The sequence below is a fragment of the Panthera uncia genome, chromosome F2 (assembly GCF_023721935.1).
Source record: "Panthera uncia isolate 11264 chromosome F2, Puncia_PCG_1.0, whole genome shotgun sequence".
Lineage (NCBI taxonomy): Eukaryota > Metazoa > Chordata > Mammalia > Carnivora > Felidae > Panthera > Panthera uncia.
In genome coordinates, this window is record NC_064812.1 from 12,125,346 (window position 1) to 12,139,337 (window position 13,992).

Here is a 13,992-nt window from a genome sequence, read left to right on the forward strand (position 1 = left end):
AGTAAATCTCTCACCAAACTCAACATCTAAGATGCGTACATTTTATTTTGTGTAAACTGTAGATACTACAGCAAAACATACCAGAAACGAAGTAACGGAATAGTGCTATTAACAAAAGCAAGGTTCTAAAGGAAAGCTAGAGAAACTTACAAATGTGGCCTTCTTTACCTTGGCCGTTCGGAGATGCTCACCGGGTTAAGTCTGGGCAGAGACCAGGACTCCGCCTGTTAACTCACCCCCACAAGATGGCTCTGGTGCAAGGTGTTCCGGGGACCACACTTGGAACAATGCTACTACTTCCTTTGCTGCCGAGATATATTTTTAATAGTATTTTGAGTGAGTTCCCACTTCCGTAACATTGGAGAACTCTGCATTTCAGCATCATACCGGCTTAAAGCAATCCTGTCCTGGGGCGCCTGGGTGGCTTCGTCAGTTAAGGTCCGACTCTTGATTTCGGCTGAGGTCGTGATCTCATGGTCGGTGAAATTGAACCTTGAGTTAGGCTGTGCTGACAGTACAGAGCACACTTGGGATTCTCTCTCTCTCTCTCTCTCTCTCTCTCTCTCTCCTTGCTCTCTGCCCCTCCCTGCTCTCTCTCTCAAAATAAATAAACACTTAAAAAATAATAAAACAATCCTTTCCTGTAGTCTGACTACCCGGATTGGTTTCTCTCTCCAATTTGTTAGGTTTGATTATGTGAACTCTCATAAGATATTTATTTATTTATCTATTTATTTATTTATTTATTTTTTCAGGGAGTGGCCAGAGGCCTAAAATCTCATATAATATTTAAATCTCATAATGAAAACACTGGTGGGAATCCAAGTTCCCTTTGGGGCAGGTATTTGCTTTTGGCCAGAAACCCATGTCCTTGTCCTGTACGTGTCATTTTTGCTCTTCAGCTGGAAAGCAAATATGAGAAAACATTGCCTCGTGGGCACAATGCCCGCCAAAGAATGTGGCCCAGAAGAGATGCTTGACAAATGGAGTTGGCTTGAATTGGAATGGATAGTTGAGGAAAAAGAAAGAAAGTAGCACTTTGAGAGAGCATGAGCTTAAAAAGATTTCAAGTGAATGAAACCACTCGAGGCTTTCCTTTTATACCATGGGTTATTTCTGGCACGCTTTGTTTTCTCATACAATCCCCACATTTCGTTGATAAAGCAGATATATATTATCCCCATTTTATAAATGAGGACAGAGGCTTGACGTGGTTTAGTGGCCAAGATCAAACAATTATTTAAACAATATTGCATTAGTCAGGTTTTTCATGTTTGTGAGGCAAAAGCAAATAACCCAAACTATTTCAGATGCTGTTACCAACACATGTTTTTTGTTTTTTGTTTTTGTTTTTTTGCTTTGTTGTTGTTGTTGTTGTTGTTGTTGTTCCTTTTGTGCTGGGTCAGCCTTGGTTCTGTTTATGTCTTCAAGTTGAGAACCAAGGCTGAAAGAGGATTTAAACAGAACATGGAAGAGGTCACAAGTCAACCGCACAGAAGCTCTTAAATCTCTGCTAAGACATCACATCTGCTCTCTTCCCGTTGGCAATGGATGAAATGCCCAACCCACCCCCCCACAGGGGATAGAAGAGTGAACGCTCAGCTTTACGGACTGAATATCTGTGTCCTTCCAAAGTTCATGTGTTGAAACCTAGTGCGATGGTATTAGGAAGGTGGGGCCTTTGGAAGGTAATTCGGTCACGAGGATGGAATTCTTACCAATGGGATTAGTGCCCTTGCAAAAGAGACCCCGGAGAGCTGTCTTGCCCTCTTTATCTGCCATGTGAGGGCACAAGGAGGAAACGGCAGCCTGCGGCCTGGAAAAGCTCCTCACCAAAACTTGACCCGGCTGGCAACCTGCTCTCACATCTCTAGCCCAAAGAAGTGGGAGAAAATCAATTTCTGTTGTGTGGAAGCCATTCAGTCTCTGATAGTCTGTTACAGCAGCCTGAACTGACTGAGGTGCTCAGGGAAAACACGATACAATGGAAACTGGCAAGGCCACAAGTCAAATTCAGATGTGTTAAGGTCCTTTCCCCTTCCACAGGGTCATTCATTCCCTGACTCGTCCACTCATTCTTAATTCAGTTTGTTGTGTGCAAGGTGAAGTTTTAAGCATTTATCCCGAAAATAATGACTTGGGTATCACTTCCACTTGTGCGAATGTGAGCTCCTGTATTTAAAGCCCAGTCCACATGGATCCCTGGGAGTTTCTCTTACTTTTCTTTTCTTTCTTTCTTTTTTTCTTTCTTTCTTTCTTTCTTTCTTTCTTTCTTTCTTTCTTTCTTTCTTTTAACATTTATTATTGAGAGACAGAGCGTGAGCAGGGGAGGGGCAGAGAGAGAGAGAGAGGGAGACACAGCATCCGAAGCAGGCTCCAGGCTCCGAGCTGTCAGCACAGAGCCCAACGCGGGGCTCGAACTCACAAACTGCGAGATCATGACCTGAGCCGAAGTCAGACTTACTTTTCTGATACTTTCTCTGCTTTCTATGGATCTTGAGTTTTAGGATTATGTGGATTAAGAATCTGTTAACTAAATAATTTTGGACACTGATTTTATTTAGATACCTAACTACATTAAACTATCTACTAGAACTGTAATTTCAGGTCAAAATCAAAATAGGATAAAGGATAGGTTTAGAAGTCTTCAGAGTGCAGGACAAAATTTAAAAAGCAGTGTGAAAATATATTTCACGTTATTGTTTTCTTATTGCAAGTTCTTCAGCTGGGAATGCGTCCTTTTTATCACATTGCAAAAAGTATTCACGTAGGTATGACGCTGGAAATTGAATTTAATTTCTTAACATCATTTCACTCCATTTAAAATATTATGGGAAAACTGAGAGAAGCCAAAAATGTAACCTCATACTCCCTACACTTCTCCCATCTGCTGGTCCACGAAAAAGGCAGGTCAAATACCTGGTGAGCCTGCAAAAAATTATTTAGGAGAGTGTTGGCTTGTGACCTAGAGTTCCCAAAAATGGGCAGCTGGGACTATGCCTGAGAGGGATGGTAGGGACCTGAGAACACCTTGGCTGCGTGTGGTCTAGTACGATAGGAGGACCACTGTTTTATATTTTGCAGTGTTGTGTTGTTGTTGTTGTTTTGTTTGTTTGCTTGGAAAGAGAGAGAGAGAGACAGAGCACAAGTGAGGGAGGGGCAGAGAGAGAGGGGGACTCAGAATCCGAAGCAGGCACAGGGCTCCGAGCTGTCAGCACAGAGCCCAACGCGGGGCTCGGACCCACGAACTGTGAGATCGTGACCTGAGCCAAAGTAAGGCGCTTAACCGACTGAGCCACCCGGGTTGCCCCTCGGACCAGTGTGTTAGAGGCGTGTCCTCCTAGATTCCAGAGCTGAAGGAGCCACCCGCTGGTGATGTTGGCTCGGGCTGTCCTCGGGTTTGATTCATTTAATTTGAAAAATTTTATCGTGTACTTATTATGTGTCGTACATTATTTCTAGGCTCTGGGAATGTAATACTATATAAGATAAGAATAGGGGTGCCTGGGTGGCTCAGTCAGTTAAGCATCCGACTTCAGCTCAGGTCACGATCTCGCGGTCCGTGAGTTCAAGCCCCGCGTCGGGCTCTGTGCTGACAGCTCAGAGCCTGGAGCCTGTTTCAGATTCTGCGTCTCCCTCTCTCTCTGACCCTCCCTTGTTCATGCCCTGTCTCTCCCTGTCTCAAAAATAAATAAAACGTTAAAAAAAATTAAAAAAAAAAAAGATAAGAATCAGAACGTGTAGACTCTAGTGCCGGGGCAAAGCCTCTGTGGAGCACCAGTGTCCCCATGTGACTTTGGAGTTCTCTACTGATTGATTGTGCTTGAAACGCAGCAGCAACCATGACTACGCAGCCTTCCCCTCCTTCATGAATTCAGCCAAGGGCTACCAGAAGCACTATGAGGCTGCGGTAAGATGTCGCTGTCTAAAAAACATTTTTTTAAGTGTATTGATTTTGAGACAGAGAGAGACTGGACACAGAGAGAGAGAGAGGGGGAGAGAAAGAGAGAATCCCAAGCAGGCTCCACACCATCAGGGCAAAGCCCCATGTGGGGCTCGAACTCACAAACTGTGAAATCGTGAGCCGAGCTGATATTAAGAGTCGGAGGCTCAACGAACGAACCACTCAGGTGCCCCGGGATGTTGCTGTTTAAATCCTGCCCTGTGACCTCCCAGCATGTGACCTGCATAAGTCTGACCATACTGCTCTCCTGTTGGGATTTTCTGCCGATAGCTACTCCATGCCCTGGTGTTCAGGGCTCTGCAGAGCCTGTCCTTTGACCAAACTCACCTTGTGCCACCGAGCATGCTCCAGACACATTAGTCTTTTTCCAGTTACTTCAACTGACCGAATGTTTTCATGTCCCAGGACCTTTGCCCATGTACTTTTCTCTATCTGAATGCTCTTTCCTCCGCTCCACACCTGGGTGACTTCGATTCGTCCTGTCGAGTTGACCTTACATGCCACTTTGTCAAAGCTGTGTTCTTGACTCAGCCTAACATGAGATCCCCTTCCTCCAATTAGTTATTTTCGTGTAGCAGCCTCTAATTTCTTCATTGTGCCCTGCCTGTTGGCAACAGGCTCAAACGGAGGTCTTTCCATGGAACACTGGCTCCTGGGTCTATTACAGAAAGTTCCATGTTAAAGAAAATCCAACTTTGGATCACCATCATTGACTTCACCATCGGTCCTGTCATCATTTAATGACCAAAGCTAACATTACCCAAAGTTTTCTGTGTGCCAGAAACTGGGCCACGTACATTAAGTAGATTATTTCATTTAATCCCACAGTGATCTTATAAGGTGGATGTTATCATTGGTCCCATTTTAAAGATAGGGCAACTGAGGCTCAGAGAATTTCATTAAATTGTTCAATGCCTTAAAGCTAGTAAGGATCTGAAATCATGATTCTGATGCCAGCACCCATGTTCACCGTATCTTCTTTAGGATGAGCCATGCCAGCAGTCATGATGGAGACTCTAGGGTTCAGGTCTAGACTTGTGCTTAAAGCCCAGACCCTTCTAGACAAGGAGATTGGGTGCTATCGATTTATGTCCCACCCTTCTTTAAGTTGGCTCCGTCACTGGAGAAGACTGGTCTACAGGAGAATCAAGGCAGAGACTGACATCAGGAGGCAATAGGTAAATATCCCCAAGAATGTGGAATGCAATGCCTCCAAAGCATTCCATTTCATCCTCTGACAGTTCCAATCCTTGAGAAATTACTCCTTAGCTAGAACCCAAATTTATCTTCCTGTATATTGTAGCCATTGGCCATGATTAGTGATTTTCCTCAGATTTCAAGACAATTATTCTATTTCTTAGTCCGGCTTGAAGTTCCCATTGATGAATGGAGAATCCCTTTCTTATTTCAATAATATTAATGATATCTGATTAGTTTTCCAATTGTGCAAAGCCCTTTCCCTGTAACTTTTTTTAATTTGATCTTGATGGCAACTCCTTGACAGGGCCGACATTATTATCACCACTTTCTGGATGAAAATACTGAAGACCCAAGATGCTCAATGGCTTGTGCAAGTTAGTACAGCCAGCAAGCAGCAGAGTCAAGGCTAGCTCTCACTCCAAGATCACCCGGACCCTCCAAAGTGATCATTTCAAGGCTATTTCGGCCTTATCTTATCTCTCCGGTTGCTTCTTGGTACCTGGTGAGATATGCCCTGAATCTGACGTGACAGAGAGTCATTTGGGCTGAGGAGGGTGAGATTCTTCTCATCTGTGCACCACTTACTATATATAAAACTGGCCTGGTTAGGCTGACAGGGCCAGGGTCATAATTTCTCAGGAAAATGACAGGCTAATGGAAAAAAGGTCATAAATATCATCAAATACAAGCCTGACATTTACCAAGGACAATTGTTTCATCATAAAAGTCTCAGGCTTTTTGGAGCCTTTCAATTAAGACCCCACAGGACATCCTGCCTCCTCACCCAGGAGGAGGAGAGGAAAGAAAAATAAAGCGTGTATATGTGTGTGGCGGTGGGTGGGGGTGGGGAGAAGAGATGCCAGACGAGAAGAGGAAGACCGAAGGGGATGTGCCTGTGGTTTCAGGAGTAAATTGAGCTCCTAATTCTTTGTGGCCAGTAGCAGGATTAAGAGTTCAAAAGGGCAGGTCATACAAGGGCGCAGGGTCAGGCCAGGTCTTGCAGGGATGTGACCCAGGAAATGCTGGCAGCCTGGGCCCCCATACCTTCCCCAGCAGGCCTCCAATTAGGATTTAATGGCCAAATGTGGACTGCATTAGGAGCCTGAGCAGAAAGTCTGTGTTCAAAGGAGCCGGATCTTTTTGGCTAAGTAGAAAAACATTCCTCTATGGTCAGTTTCCTCTCGAACCTTGCTGATTCTGGGGGTCTCGCTGGCAGTGGGGCTTTACACAGATCATGTGCAACTGGCCTAGGCATACCCCACCCCACCCCGCTTTTTCCTTGAAGATAACACAAAGAATCAGCGGAACATGCCGGCTCTATTCGGTATTGGGGGCAATGCGGAGATTAGGAAGAATTGTCTGGCCCGGGATTCTTTGTCTTTGTGGATCCTGGAGATGTGTATCTAACTGGGGATGCATAGACAGAAAATGTGCATGGTCAGATATAAGAGACAGTTAAAATATATGTATGCCTTTATAGGTGTGAGCCTGCTGCATCTGTCTGTTTTCTGTCGATCTATATTTCTTTCTTAAAGTTTGTCCTTGTGCCCCGCTTTGTCCCAGAGAACAAGTCAAGCAACTGCCCAGGGTATATTGTACGTGTGTGGGTAAAAGAGAGAAAGGGGTAATAGACACATGTGCTTATGCATATAGGCGAATCCGTGTATACCTCTGAGGGTGACAGAATACGTGGATTAGGGAAAAATACGTCAGCATCTGTGAATATGTGTCTGTAGGTAAAGCTAACGTAGTGGGTAAAATACCAGCTGTGTGCCCTTGCACGTTCTGAGGGTGGAGGCGCGTATACCCATGAATGTCTCTGCGGTGATATATCTTGCTTTGCATTCGCTCTTTTGTGTGAACGTGAACGATACATTGCATTACGTCCATATACAGGTAACGTCTCCCTTGAAAAGGTATCTGGAATGCGTCTACGCCACTTTTGCGGTCGGCATATTTGTGTGCAAGTTTGCAATAACGGGCGCGGATCTACGTAAACTTGGGTGTGCGATTACGTATGGTGAATGAATACGTGTGAGTCACGGCGGGGTGACTACGTGAGTATTTATTTGCTTGTATTTCTGGCAGGGCCTGAATCAAGGCTGAGTCTGTGGGAAATGTGTCCGGTTTGGGAGAGGTGAGACTGTGGGTGATTCTGGGCAGTGCTTGGAGAATGCGCCTATGTCTTGTTTGTGGTTTCCCTAACCTACAAAGTGTGAAGGTGAGTATCGTAAACTTCAGCTTAGAAAGGAGGCTCCTTCCGTTCTGGTCCGGCCCAGCTTCTGTTTCGGAGTTTGAATAAATGGTACAAGAAAATACGCCCCATTTCCTCCCAGCAGTAGTATATGGTGCACGTATACGCACGTGTGCACGCACACACACACTACGTGCTAGGCACACTCTTTGGTATAAAGCAAGTGACCAAAGGAATTTTTTCTTGAGTATTTGTATGCTCTCATGTTAGCCCTGAATTTAGGGTGAACTTGGTCTTGACTTTAGCCCTGCAATCCCCACATTCCAGGAAACCCTCCAGTCCCCGTACAAACTGGGTCATTTGATCCCCCCCGCTTGCATTAGTTGGTGACAGATGATAGAATAGGGAAGCGGAGTCTGGACCCTTCCTGGGGAAGTGGCACAGACCTATTGTCTCTCTTCACAGAGGAAAGCAAAGCGCCCTGCATTCTACCCAGTGGCTCTATTTTCACGAGTGAAGGTACTTCCTTCAAGCACAGCATAGAGGTTAAGAGCACGGAAATTTGCCGCTGCTGGCTCTATTTTGGAATTACACTGTGCTCCTTACAAGACCCGTGACCGTGGCTGATTTACTTAGGCTTCCTGAGCCTAGCTTCCTCATCTGCAGAGTGAATGTAATAACTACTTCACAAGGTTATATCACAGATTAAACGAAACCACATAGATGCAAAGCGGGAAAGTTACTGCCCGTGTGGTATAAGTTCAACAGATGGTGCACATCGTGGTCATTTACCCATTCTTACAATACATTCATTGAGCAGTGACGTACACAAGGTGTCTGCAAGAGGCTAAAAATAGAAATATGCCCAAACATGGCCCCTTCCCCAAGAAGTCTTCAGGTTACTGCAGTTTACTGATAAAAATCAGGAAGAATGGCTTTCTTTTTGTAATTGTGATAAGCTGAAAAATCAAGAGATAGCTATATTTATAATATACATACTTGTAATATATACATATTATATATAAGAGTAATATTACATATATTGAATATTTCTACATCACATTATATATAGTAGTATATATACCTATATGAGTGATATATATATATATAATATACCTTACATTATATATACATGTTACACATAGTAATATACACACGTATTTTATCTATCTATCTATCTATCTATCCATCTAGCAAAGGGTGGTAGTTATGTGCTCCTAGAAATTTTAGCAAATCTCCATCATCTTCCAAAAGCAACAGCTGCTCCTGAGATCTCTCTGTGGGCCTGGCAGTGGGCTAAATGCTAGCGGATGCTACCCAGAGCAAAGCAACCTTTCCATGGAAAGATCGCCTCTGAAGAATGAGGAAGGACAGATGGCCACAGATTGTTCTGGAACGTAAACCCAAGTGTCAGACATGTAGGGGGAGGCTGGAGGGAAATCTGGGGGGAGAGGGGAGGGGGGAATGGTTGCAGCCAGAGCAGCCACAACAATGCTTCATTCACGAGGCAAGAAGCCGGGCAAATGGTGTTACTAAGGAGCTCAGCACCTTGCGTCTGGTGCCTCACTCTGTGTTAGGCACTGAGAATAGAGAAAGTGGGGTCCCTGCTCTCAAGGTAGTCACAGCGACTTTGGGGACATAACAGCTCACACAAGTAATGATGACGTGAAACGACGTGTGCTCTAATTCAGGTAAAGAAAGTTGAACAAACGTCTTGCAGGTTGTGAACAGCTGGCAGAGTAGAGAAGGTAACAACCTGAATCTCCTTATAGGATGGATTTGCTAGGCGGAAAATTGGTGGTCCGAGAGCTCTGTGTGAGGGGTTCTGGGCTAGACACTCTCTAGAGAATGGGAGTAGTACGAACACGCTCAGAGCTTTCGAAAGGAGGAGGTATTCCAGAAGACAGGAAGAACCTCACGGTGGCCAGAGTATAAAATCCAGAATATGCGACACCCCTTCCCAGACTGGGCAGTTCCGGAACACCGGACCTACTCATGTGCATTTCCCCAGAACCGCACGCTCACCCCGAAGGCTCTCTGTAAAAGTGAGGTTGGTAAATGAAAAAGTAATGCCAAGATGGGTCGGCTATGAACGGCTGTAACTGTTCCGCTGAGGAGTTTGTCCTTTGTCCTGGAGTAATGGGAAACCATCAAAGAATTTTGAGCAGGAAAACTATGTGACCCCCCAATTTATCTTTTAGAAATGCCACTGTGGCCCCGGCAGGACCCTGGTGGGTTGTGGGAGACAGGGGAGGCAAAACCTGGGGCAGGGATGCCTGTTAGGGGGCTTCTGAAGTCGTCCCGACACCGCACACTGGAGACCTGAAGGAAGACAGGGGCAGGAACCATGCAAAAGAGCCACCCGATCGGCGTTGCTCTACAGAAGTGAGTCTTGACATCCACTAATTCCTCAGATCTCCATTTATGTATGAATGTTATTCTCATTTCCTCCAACTTCAGAGCACAATTCGAGGTCTTTGAAAGAACGATCAGGCTTCTGAGCCCATTTGATTCGGTCACAGGATCACACCAAAGGGGTGCCCCTAGGCCAGGCAGCGGAAAATCATAGGGGAGGAAAGTAAACAAAACAAAACACAGGCTTTCATTCTGTCATTGGCGGGTTCTAGAACCAGGTCCCATCTCCTCCACTTGGTAGCAGTGACTCTGGCGGCGTCCCCTTATCCCAGTTTCCTGTTGCATGAGATGGGGACAGTCATCTCAGCGTCACGGTGTTGTGGGATTTACTGAGGACAATAAACATGAGAGTCCCGCTAGAATCTTCGAACAGCCATGCAAACATTATATTAATTATGCAGAGACTTTGGCCAGGGGTTGACTTCAGTGAAAACTAAAAGGCTGCCTTGATTTTCGGATTATCCACCAAACGGAGAGGTATTCTCTTTAAACTTTTATCCTCAGGACTCCTGAATTCTCTCCGGTCTTCCACAGGGCAGTTTTATTTCTTTTTCTTTTCTTTTTAAATTTTTTTTAATGTCTATTTATTTTTGAGATAGAGAGAGACACAGAGTGTGGGGGGGGGGGGGGGGGTCAGAGAGAGAGGGAGACATAGAATCCGAATCAGGCTCCAGGCTCTGAACTGTCAGCACAGAGCCTGACGTGGGGCTCAAACTCACAAACTGTGAGATCATGACCTGAGCCGAAGCCGGCCGCCCAACCAACTGAGCCACGCAGGCGCCTCAGGGCAGTTTTATTTCTAAAGACTGCTCTTCCCCAGCCTGGTGCTTTAGAAGAGAAGGGGCATTAAGTCAGAAGAGCTTCACCAGGCTCTTTCTGGAGGGCCTCTCTCTGGGTGCCCTTAAGATAACACAGGAGCACACAGCCTATAAAATACCCTGAGCCAAAACCTCTAGTTTGCTGTTATTCTCCTGTGTGAGACCCTACTTCCCTTTGCATGAGCTTTATTTTAATTAACATTTTGTACTCCCTCTGTCCCCATTTTCCTTAGATTATCCAACCACTGGCTGTCACCCCAGTGGCCCAGGGAGCACTAGGGTCCCCGCTGAAGTCAGCAGACATATGTCTTTGAGTAACGGGAAAGTCAAATGGTGACAAATGTAATGGACATAGTTTGGATCCATAAAACATCTTAAACTCTATTGAAAATAAAAAGGCTTTGTCCAGAGTTTTGGGTTTTGGTTTAATTATGAGTAGATGCTGCAAAGGCATGACATGACACAGCCAACTTGCTGTCATTGACGGGGGTGGAGATCCACAGACTCAGGGTCACAGAAATGTATTGTTGGAGTGAGACTGTCAAATCATCCAGTGTGACTGTTCATGAGGTGTCTCCTTTCAACACATGCTAGTAGAAAACTTCCTGTTCATTCCAAGCACTTTACTAAGCACTAGGCCCATAATAATGAAGGCCTGGACCCCAGTCTCCAAGACGGAGGACAGATAAATCTGCTCATTTCTTCATTCACTTCTTCCTTCAACAAATATTCATTTGACATGCTATGTAACAGGCACTGTGCAGGATTACAAGGGTAAGAGAATAAAATGTGGACTCCCTATGTTCATGGAGCTCATGGTCAAGTGGGTGAGACAAACATTCTAGACTATTAATGCAAAAGAATACACCTCTAAAATGACAAACCATGGTAAATCTATGAAGGAAACAGGGACCTGCACTTAGTCTTAGGCATGAGGCTAAGTCTATAGGGAGTAACACTTGAACTAAGACATAAAGAATGAGTTAAAGGCAACTAGCCAAGATGAAGGTCGGGAAAGGTGTTCCAGGCAGAGGGGACACACAGGGTAAGGGCTGTGGAGTCAGGAGGAAATGAGAGGAGGCCGGTGTGGCTGGAGGTCAGGGGGTAAGAAGAGAGTAGAGTGAGATAAGCCTGGAAAATTCTTAGAAGCTGTACTAAGACTGTCATTAGCTATCTCAGGAATGGTGGGAAGCCTCTTAAGTATGGCAAGTGAGGGAGTAGGTGATCGTATTTGCAATCTGAGATGATAACTCATCCACAGTAAAGAGAATAGATCAGAGAGGGCACAAAGGTGGAAAAATTGCCTTAGTGTAGAAGTGTTTTGATGTGATTCAAGCCAGGGGTGACAAAGGTTGGACGAGGGCAGAGACTACGGATAGGGGACAGAAGTGACCCAACTGGAAGCAATGAATCTAACATAAAATGCTAGGTGCTGCCATAAAGGTGAGCACCCTGTTCTCAAAGTGCACCAAGAAGGTGGTTTTTACAGATGAGGAAAAGGAAGGTCACGAAAGCAGTGATTCGCCTGAGATCCTCCAGGAAGTGGGTGGTGAAGGTCAGCTTTTCATCTGTTCATCCTGCTCATTTGCCTCTCAAGCCCTCTGGGAAATTGAACCACAACTCGGCCGTTCACCGCCCTCCCAGCACCAGCCCTTGCATGAAGCGTTTCCTGCCTTCTTTGGCTCCAATTATCCACTTCTTCACAAGGCCCTTGAGAAAGTGGCACAGAGATCCCTGACCTGCAGAATCTAACACACATCTTTGTCTCAACCCCTGGGTCCATCCGGGCCTCGGGCAATTATCTTGTGAAAATAAAATCAATTCAGTCATGGGATCCACCCATGTGAATACCAAGGGGTGGAAAGAAACCTCTCCTGGCTCGCAACAGAAAGCAACAACTGAGAAACAGATTTCAAGCATTTCCCCGCACAATGTGCACCGAAACCTCATTCAACCATTATGCAAAATGCACCGTTACTGCTAGGCAGAGGCAATGCACTTTGGGTGTGCGTTGTCTTTGACCCTTGTTAAGTGACTGTGTGCTCTAAGTATCAGTGGCCTCAGCTGGGTTTTTTTTTTCCCCCAGAAGGCAAAAGTGAGCATTTCTCTTTTTCTTCCACTAGATAATAAAATCCATGAAGACATGGATGTGATCTATGTGTTCATCCCAGCGAAATATTATCTCTAGCACAAAATAGATGCCTAATTTATAGTTTTGGATAAATGAGTGAGACTAGGCCAATTAAACAAACTACTTAAGACTGTAGAACTTATAAGAGGGGGGTAGGAAGGGGCATGCCGGGATGCTCATGTCCAGGTCTGTTGGACCCCAAACTCCATAGTCCTTCCATTATACTATACCACTTCCTTTGGGAAGCAGGGAGAGATGCAACCAGAACGTCTGGCCCTAACCCTCCTCCTTTTACCGAGACGAAATTGAGACCAGGAGAGAAGTGACTTATTCAAGGTATCCCAGGACATTAATACCATATCTGAGAATTCCAATCTCCTGGCTGCGGTATCTTTGTACTTTCTTCCACCCGTTCTCTTAGCAAACGTGGAGAAGGCTGAGTAGTACAAAGGCCAATGGCAAAAGTCCCAAAGTCAGACTCAACCTGTAATCCAAGCATCTCTCTTTGAAGTCTATGATCTCAGACAAAATGTCTTGTAAGATGTAAGTATCTAATCTATACAATGGGTTCATTAATAAGACTTTATATGAAATAAATCTGTTGTGAAGATTCCATGACATAATCCACTTCACGTGTTCAGGATAATGTCTCCTCTGTAGAAAGCACTCAATAAAAGTCAGCGGTCTTTCATGCACAACTAAAATGGTATCATTACTTTTCTGAACCGTGGTTTTTCCACGTGCAAAATGAGATAATAATAGTGCCTGCTCATAATCGTTTCTCCGAGGATTAAATCACCTCATAGTGCTTAAAATGGTACCTGGCAAATAGTAAGCACCAAATAAATATAAGGTAGTTTTTATTGCTTTAAGCTCATTTTGAAAACAACAGCCGGCTCAGCAGCATCCAAGGCCTTGTTTCAGTCCTGTGACTGGAGATTTATAAGGGGAAACAAAAGCCTCAAGCGTCTTCTGACAGTCATCGTAGCGTAAGAATAATCATAGCTACTGTTTCTGAGAAGCCCTGTGGGTATGGGGCATATTACTTACTAGGATGGTTAATTTTATGTGTCAACTTGAGGGGGCTTTGAGGTATCCAGATATTTGGTCAACCATCATTCTGTTATTTTTCTGTGAGGGTGTGTTGGGCTGAGCTTAACTTTTCAATCAGCAGACCAAATAAAGTGGATTGTCCTCCCTAATGTGGGTGGGCATCATCCAAGTTGACGGCTTGAATGAAGCAAAAGGGTGACCCTCTCCTGAGTTAGAG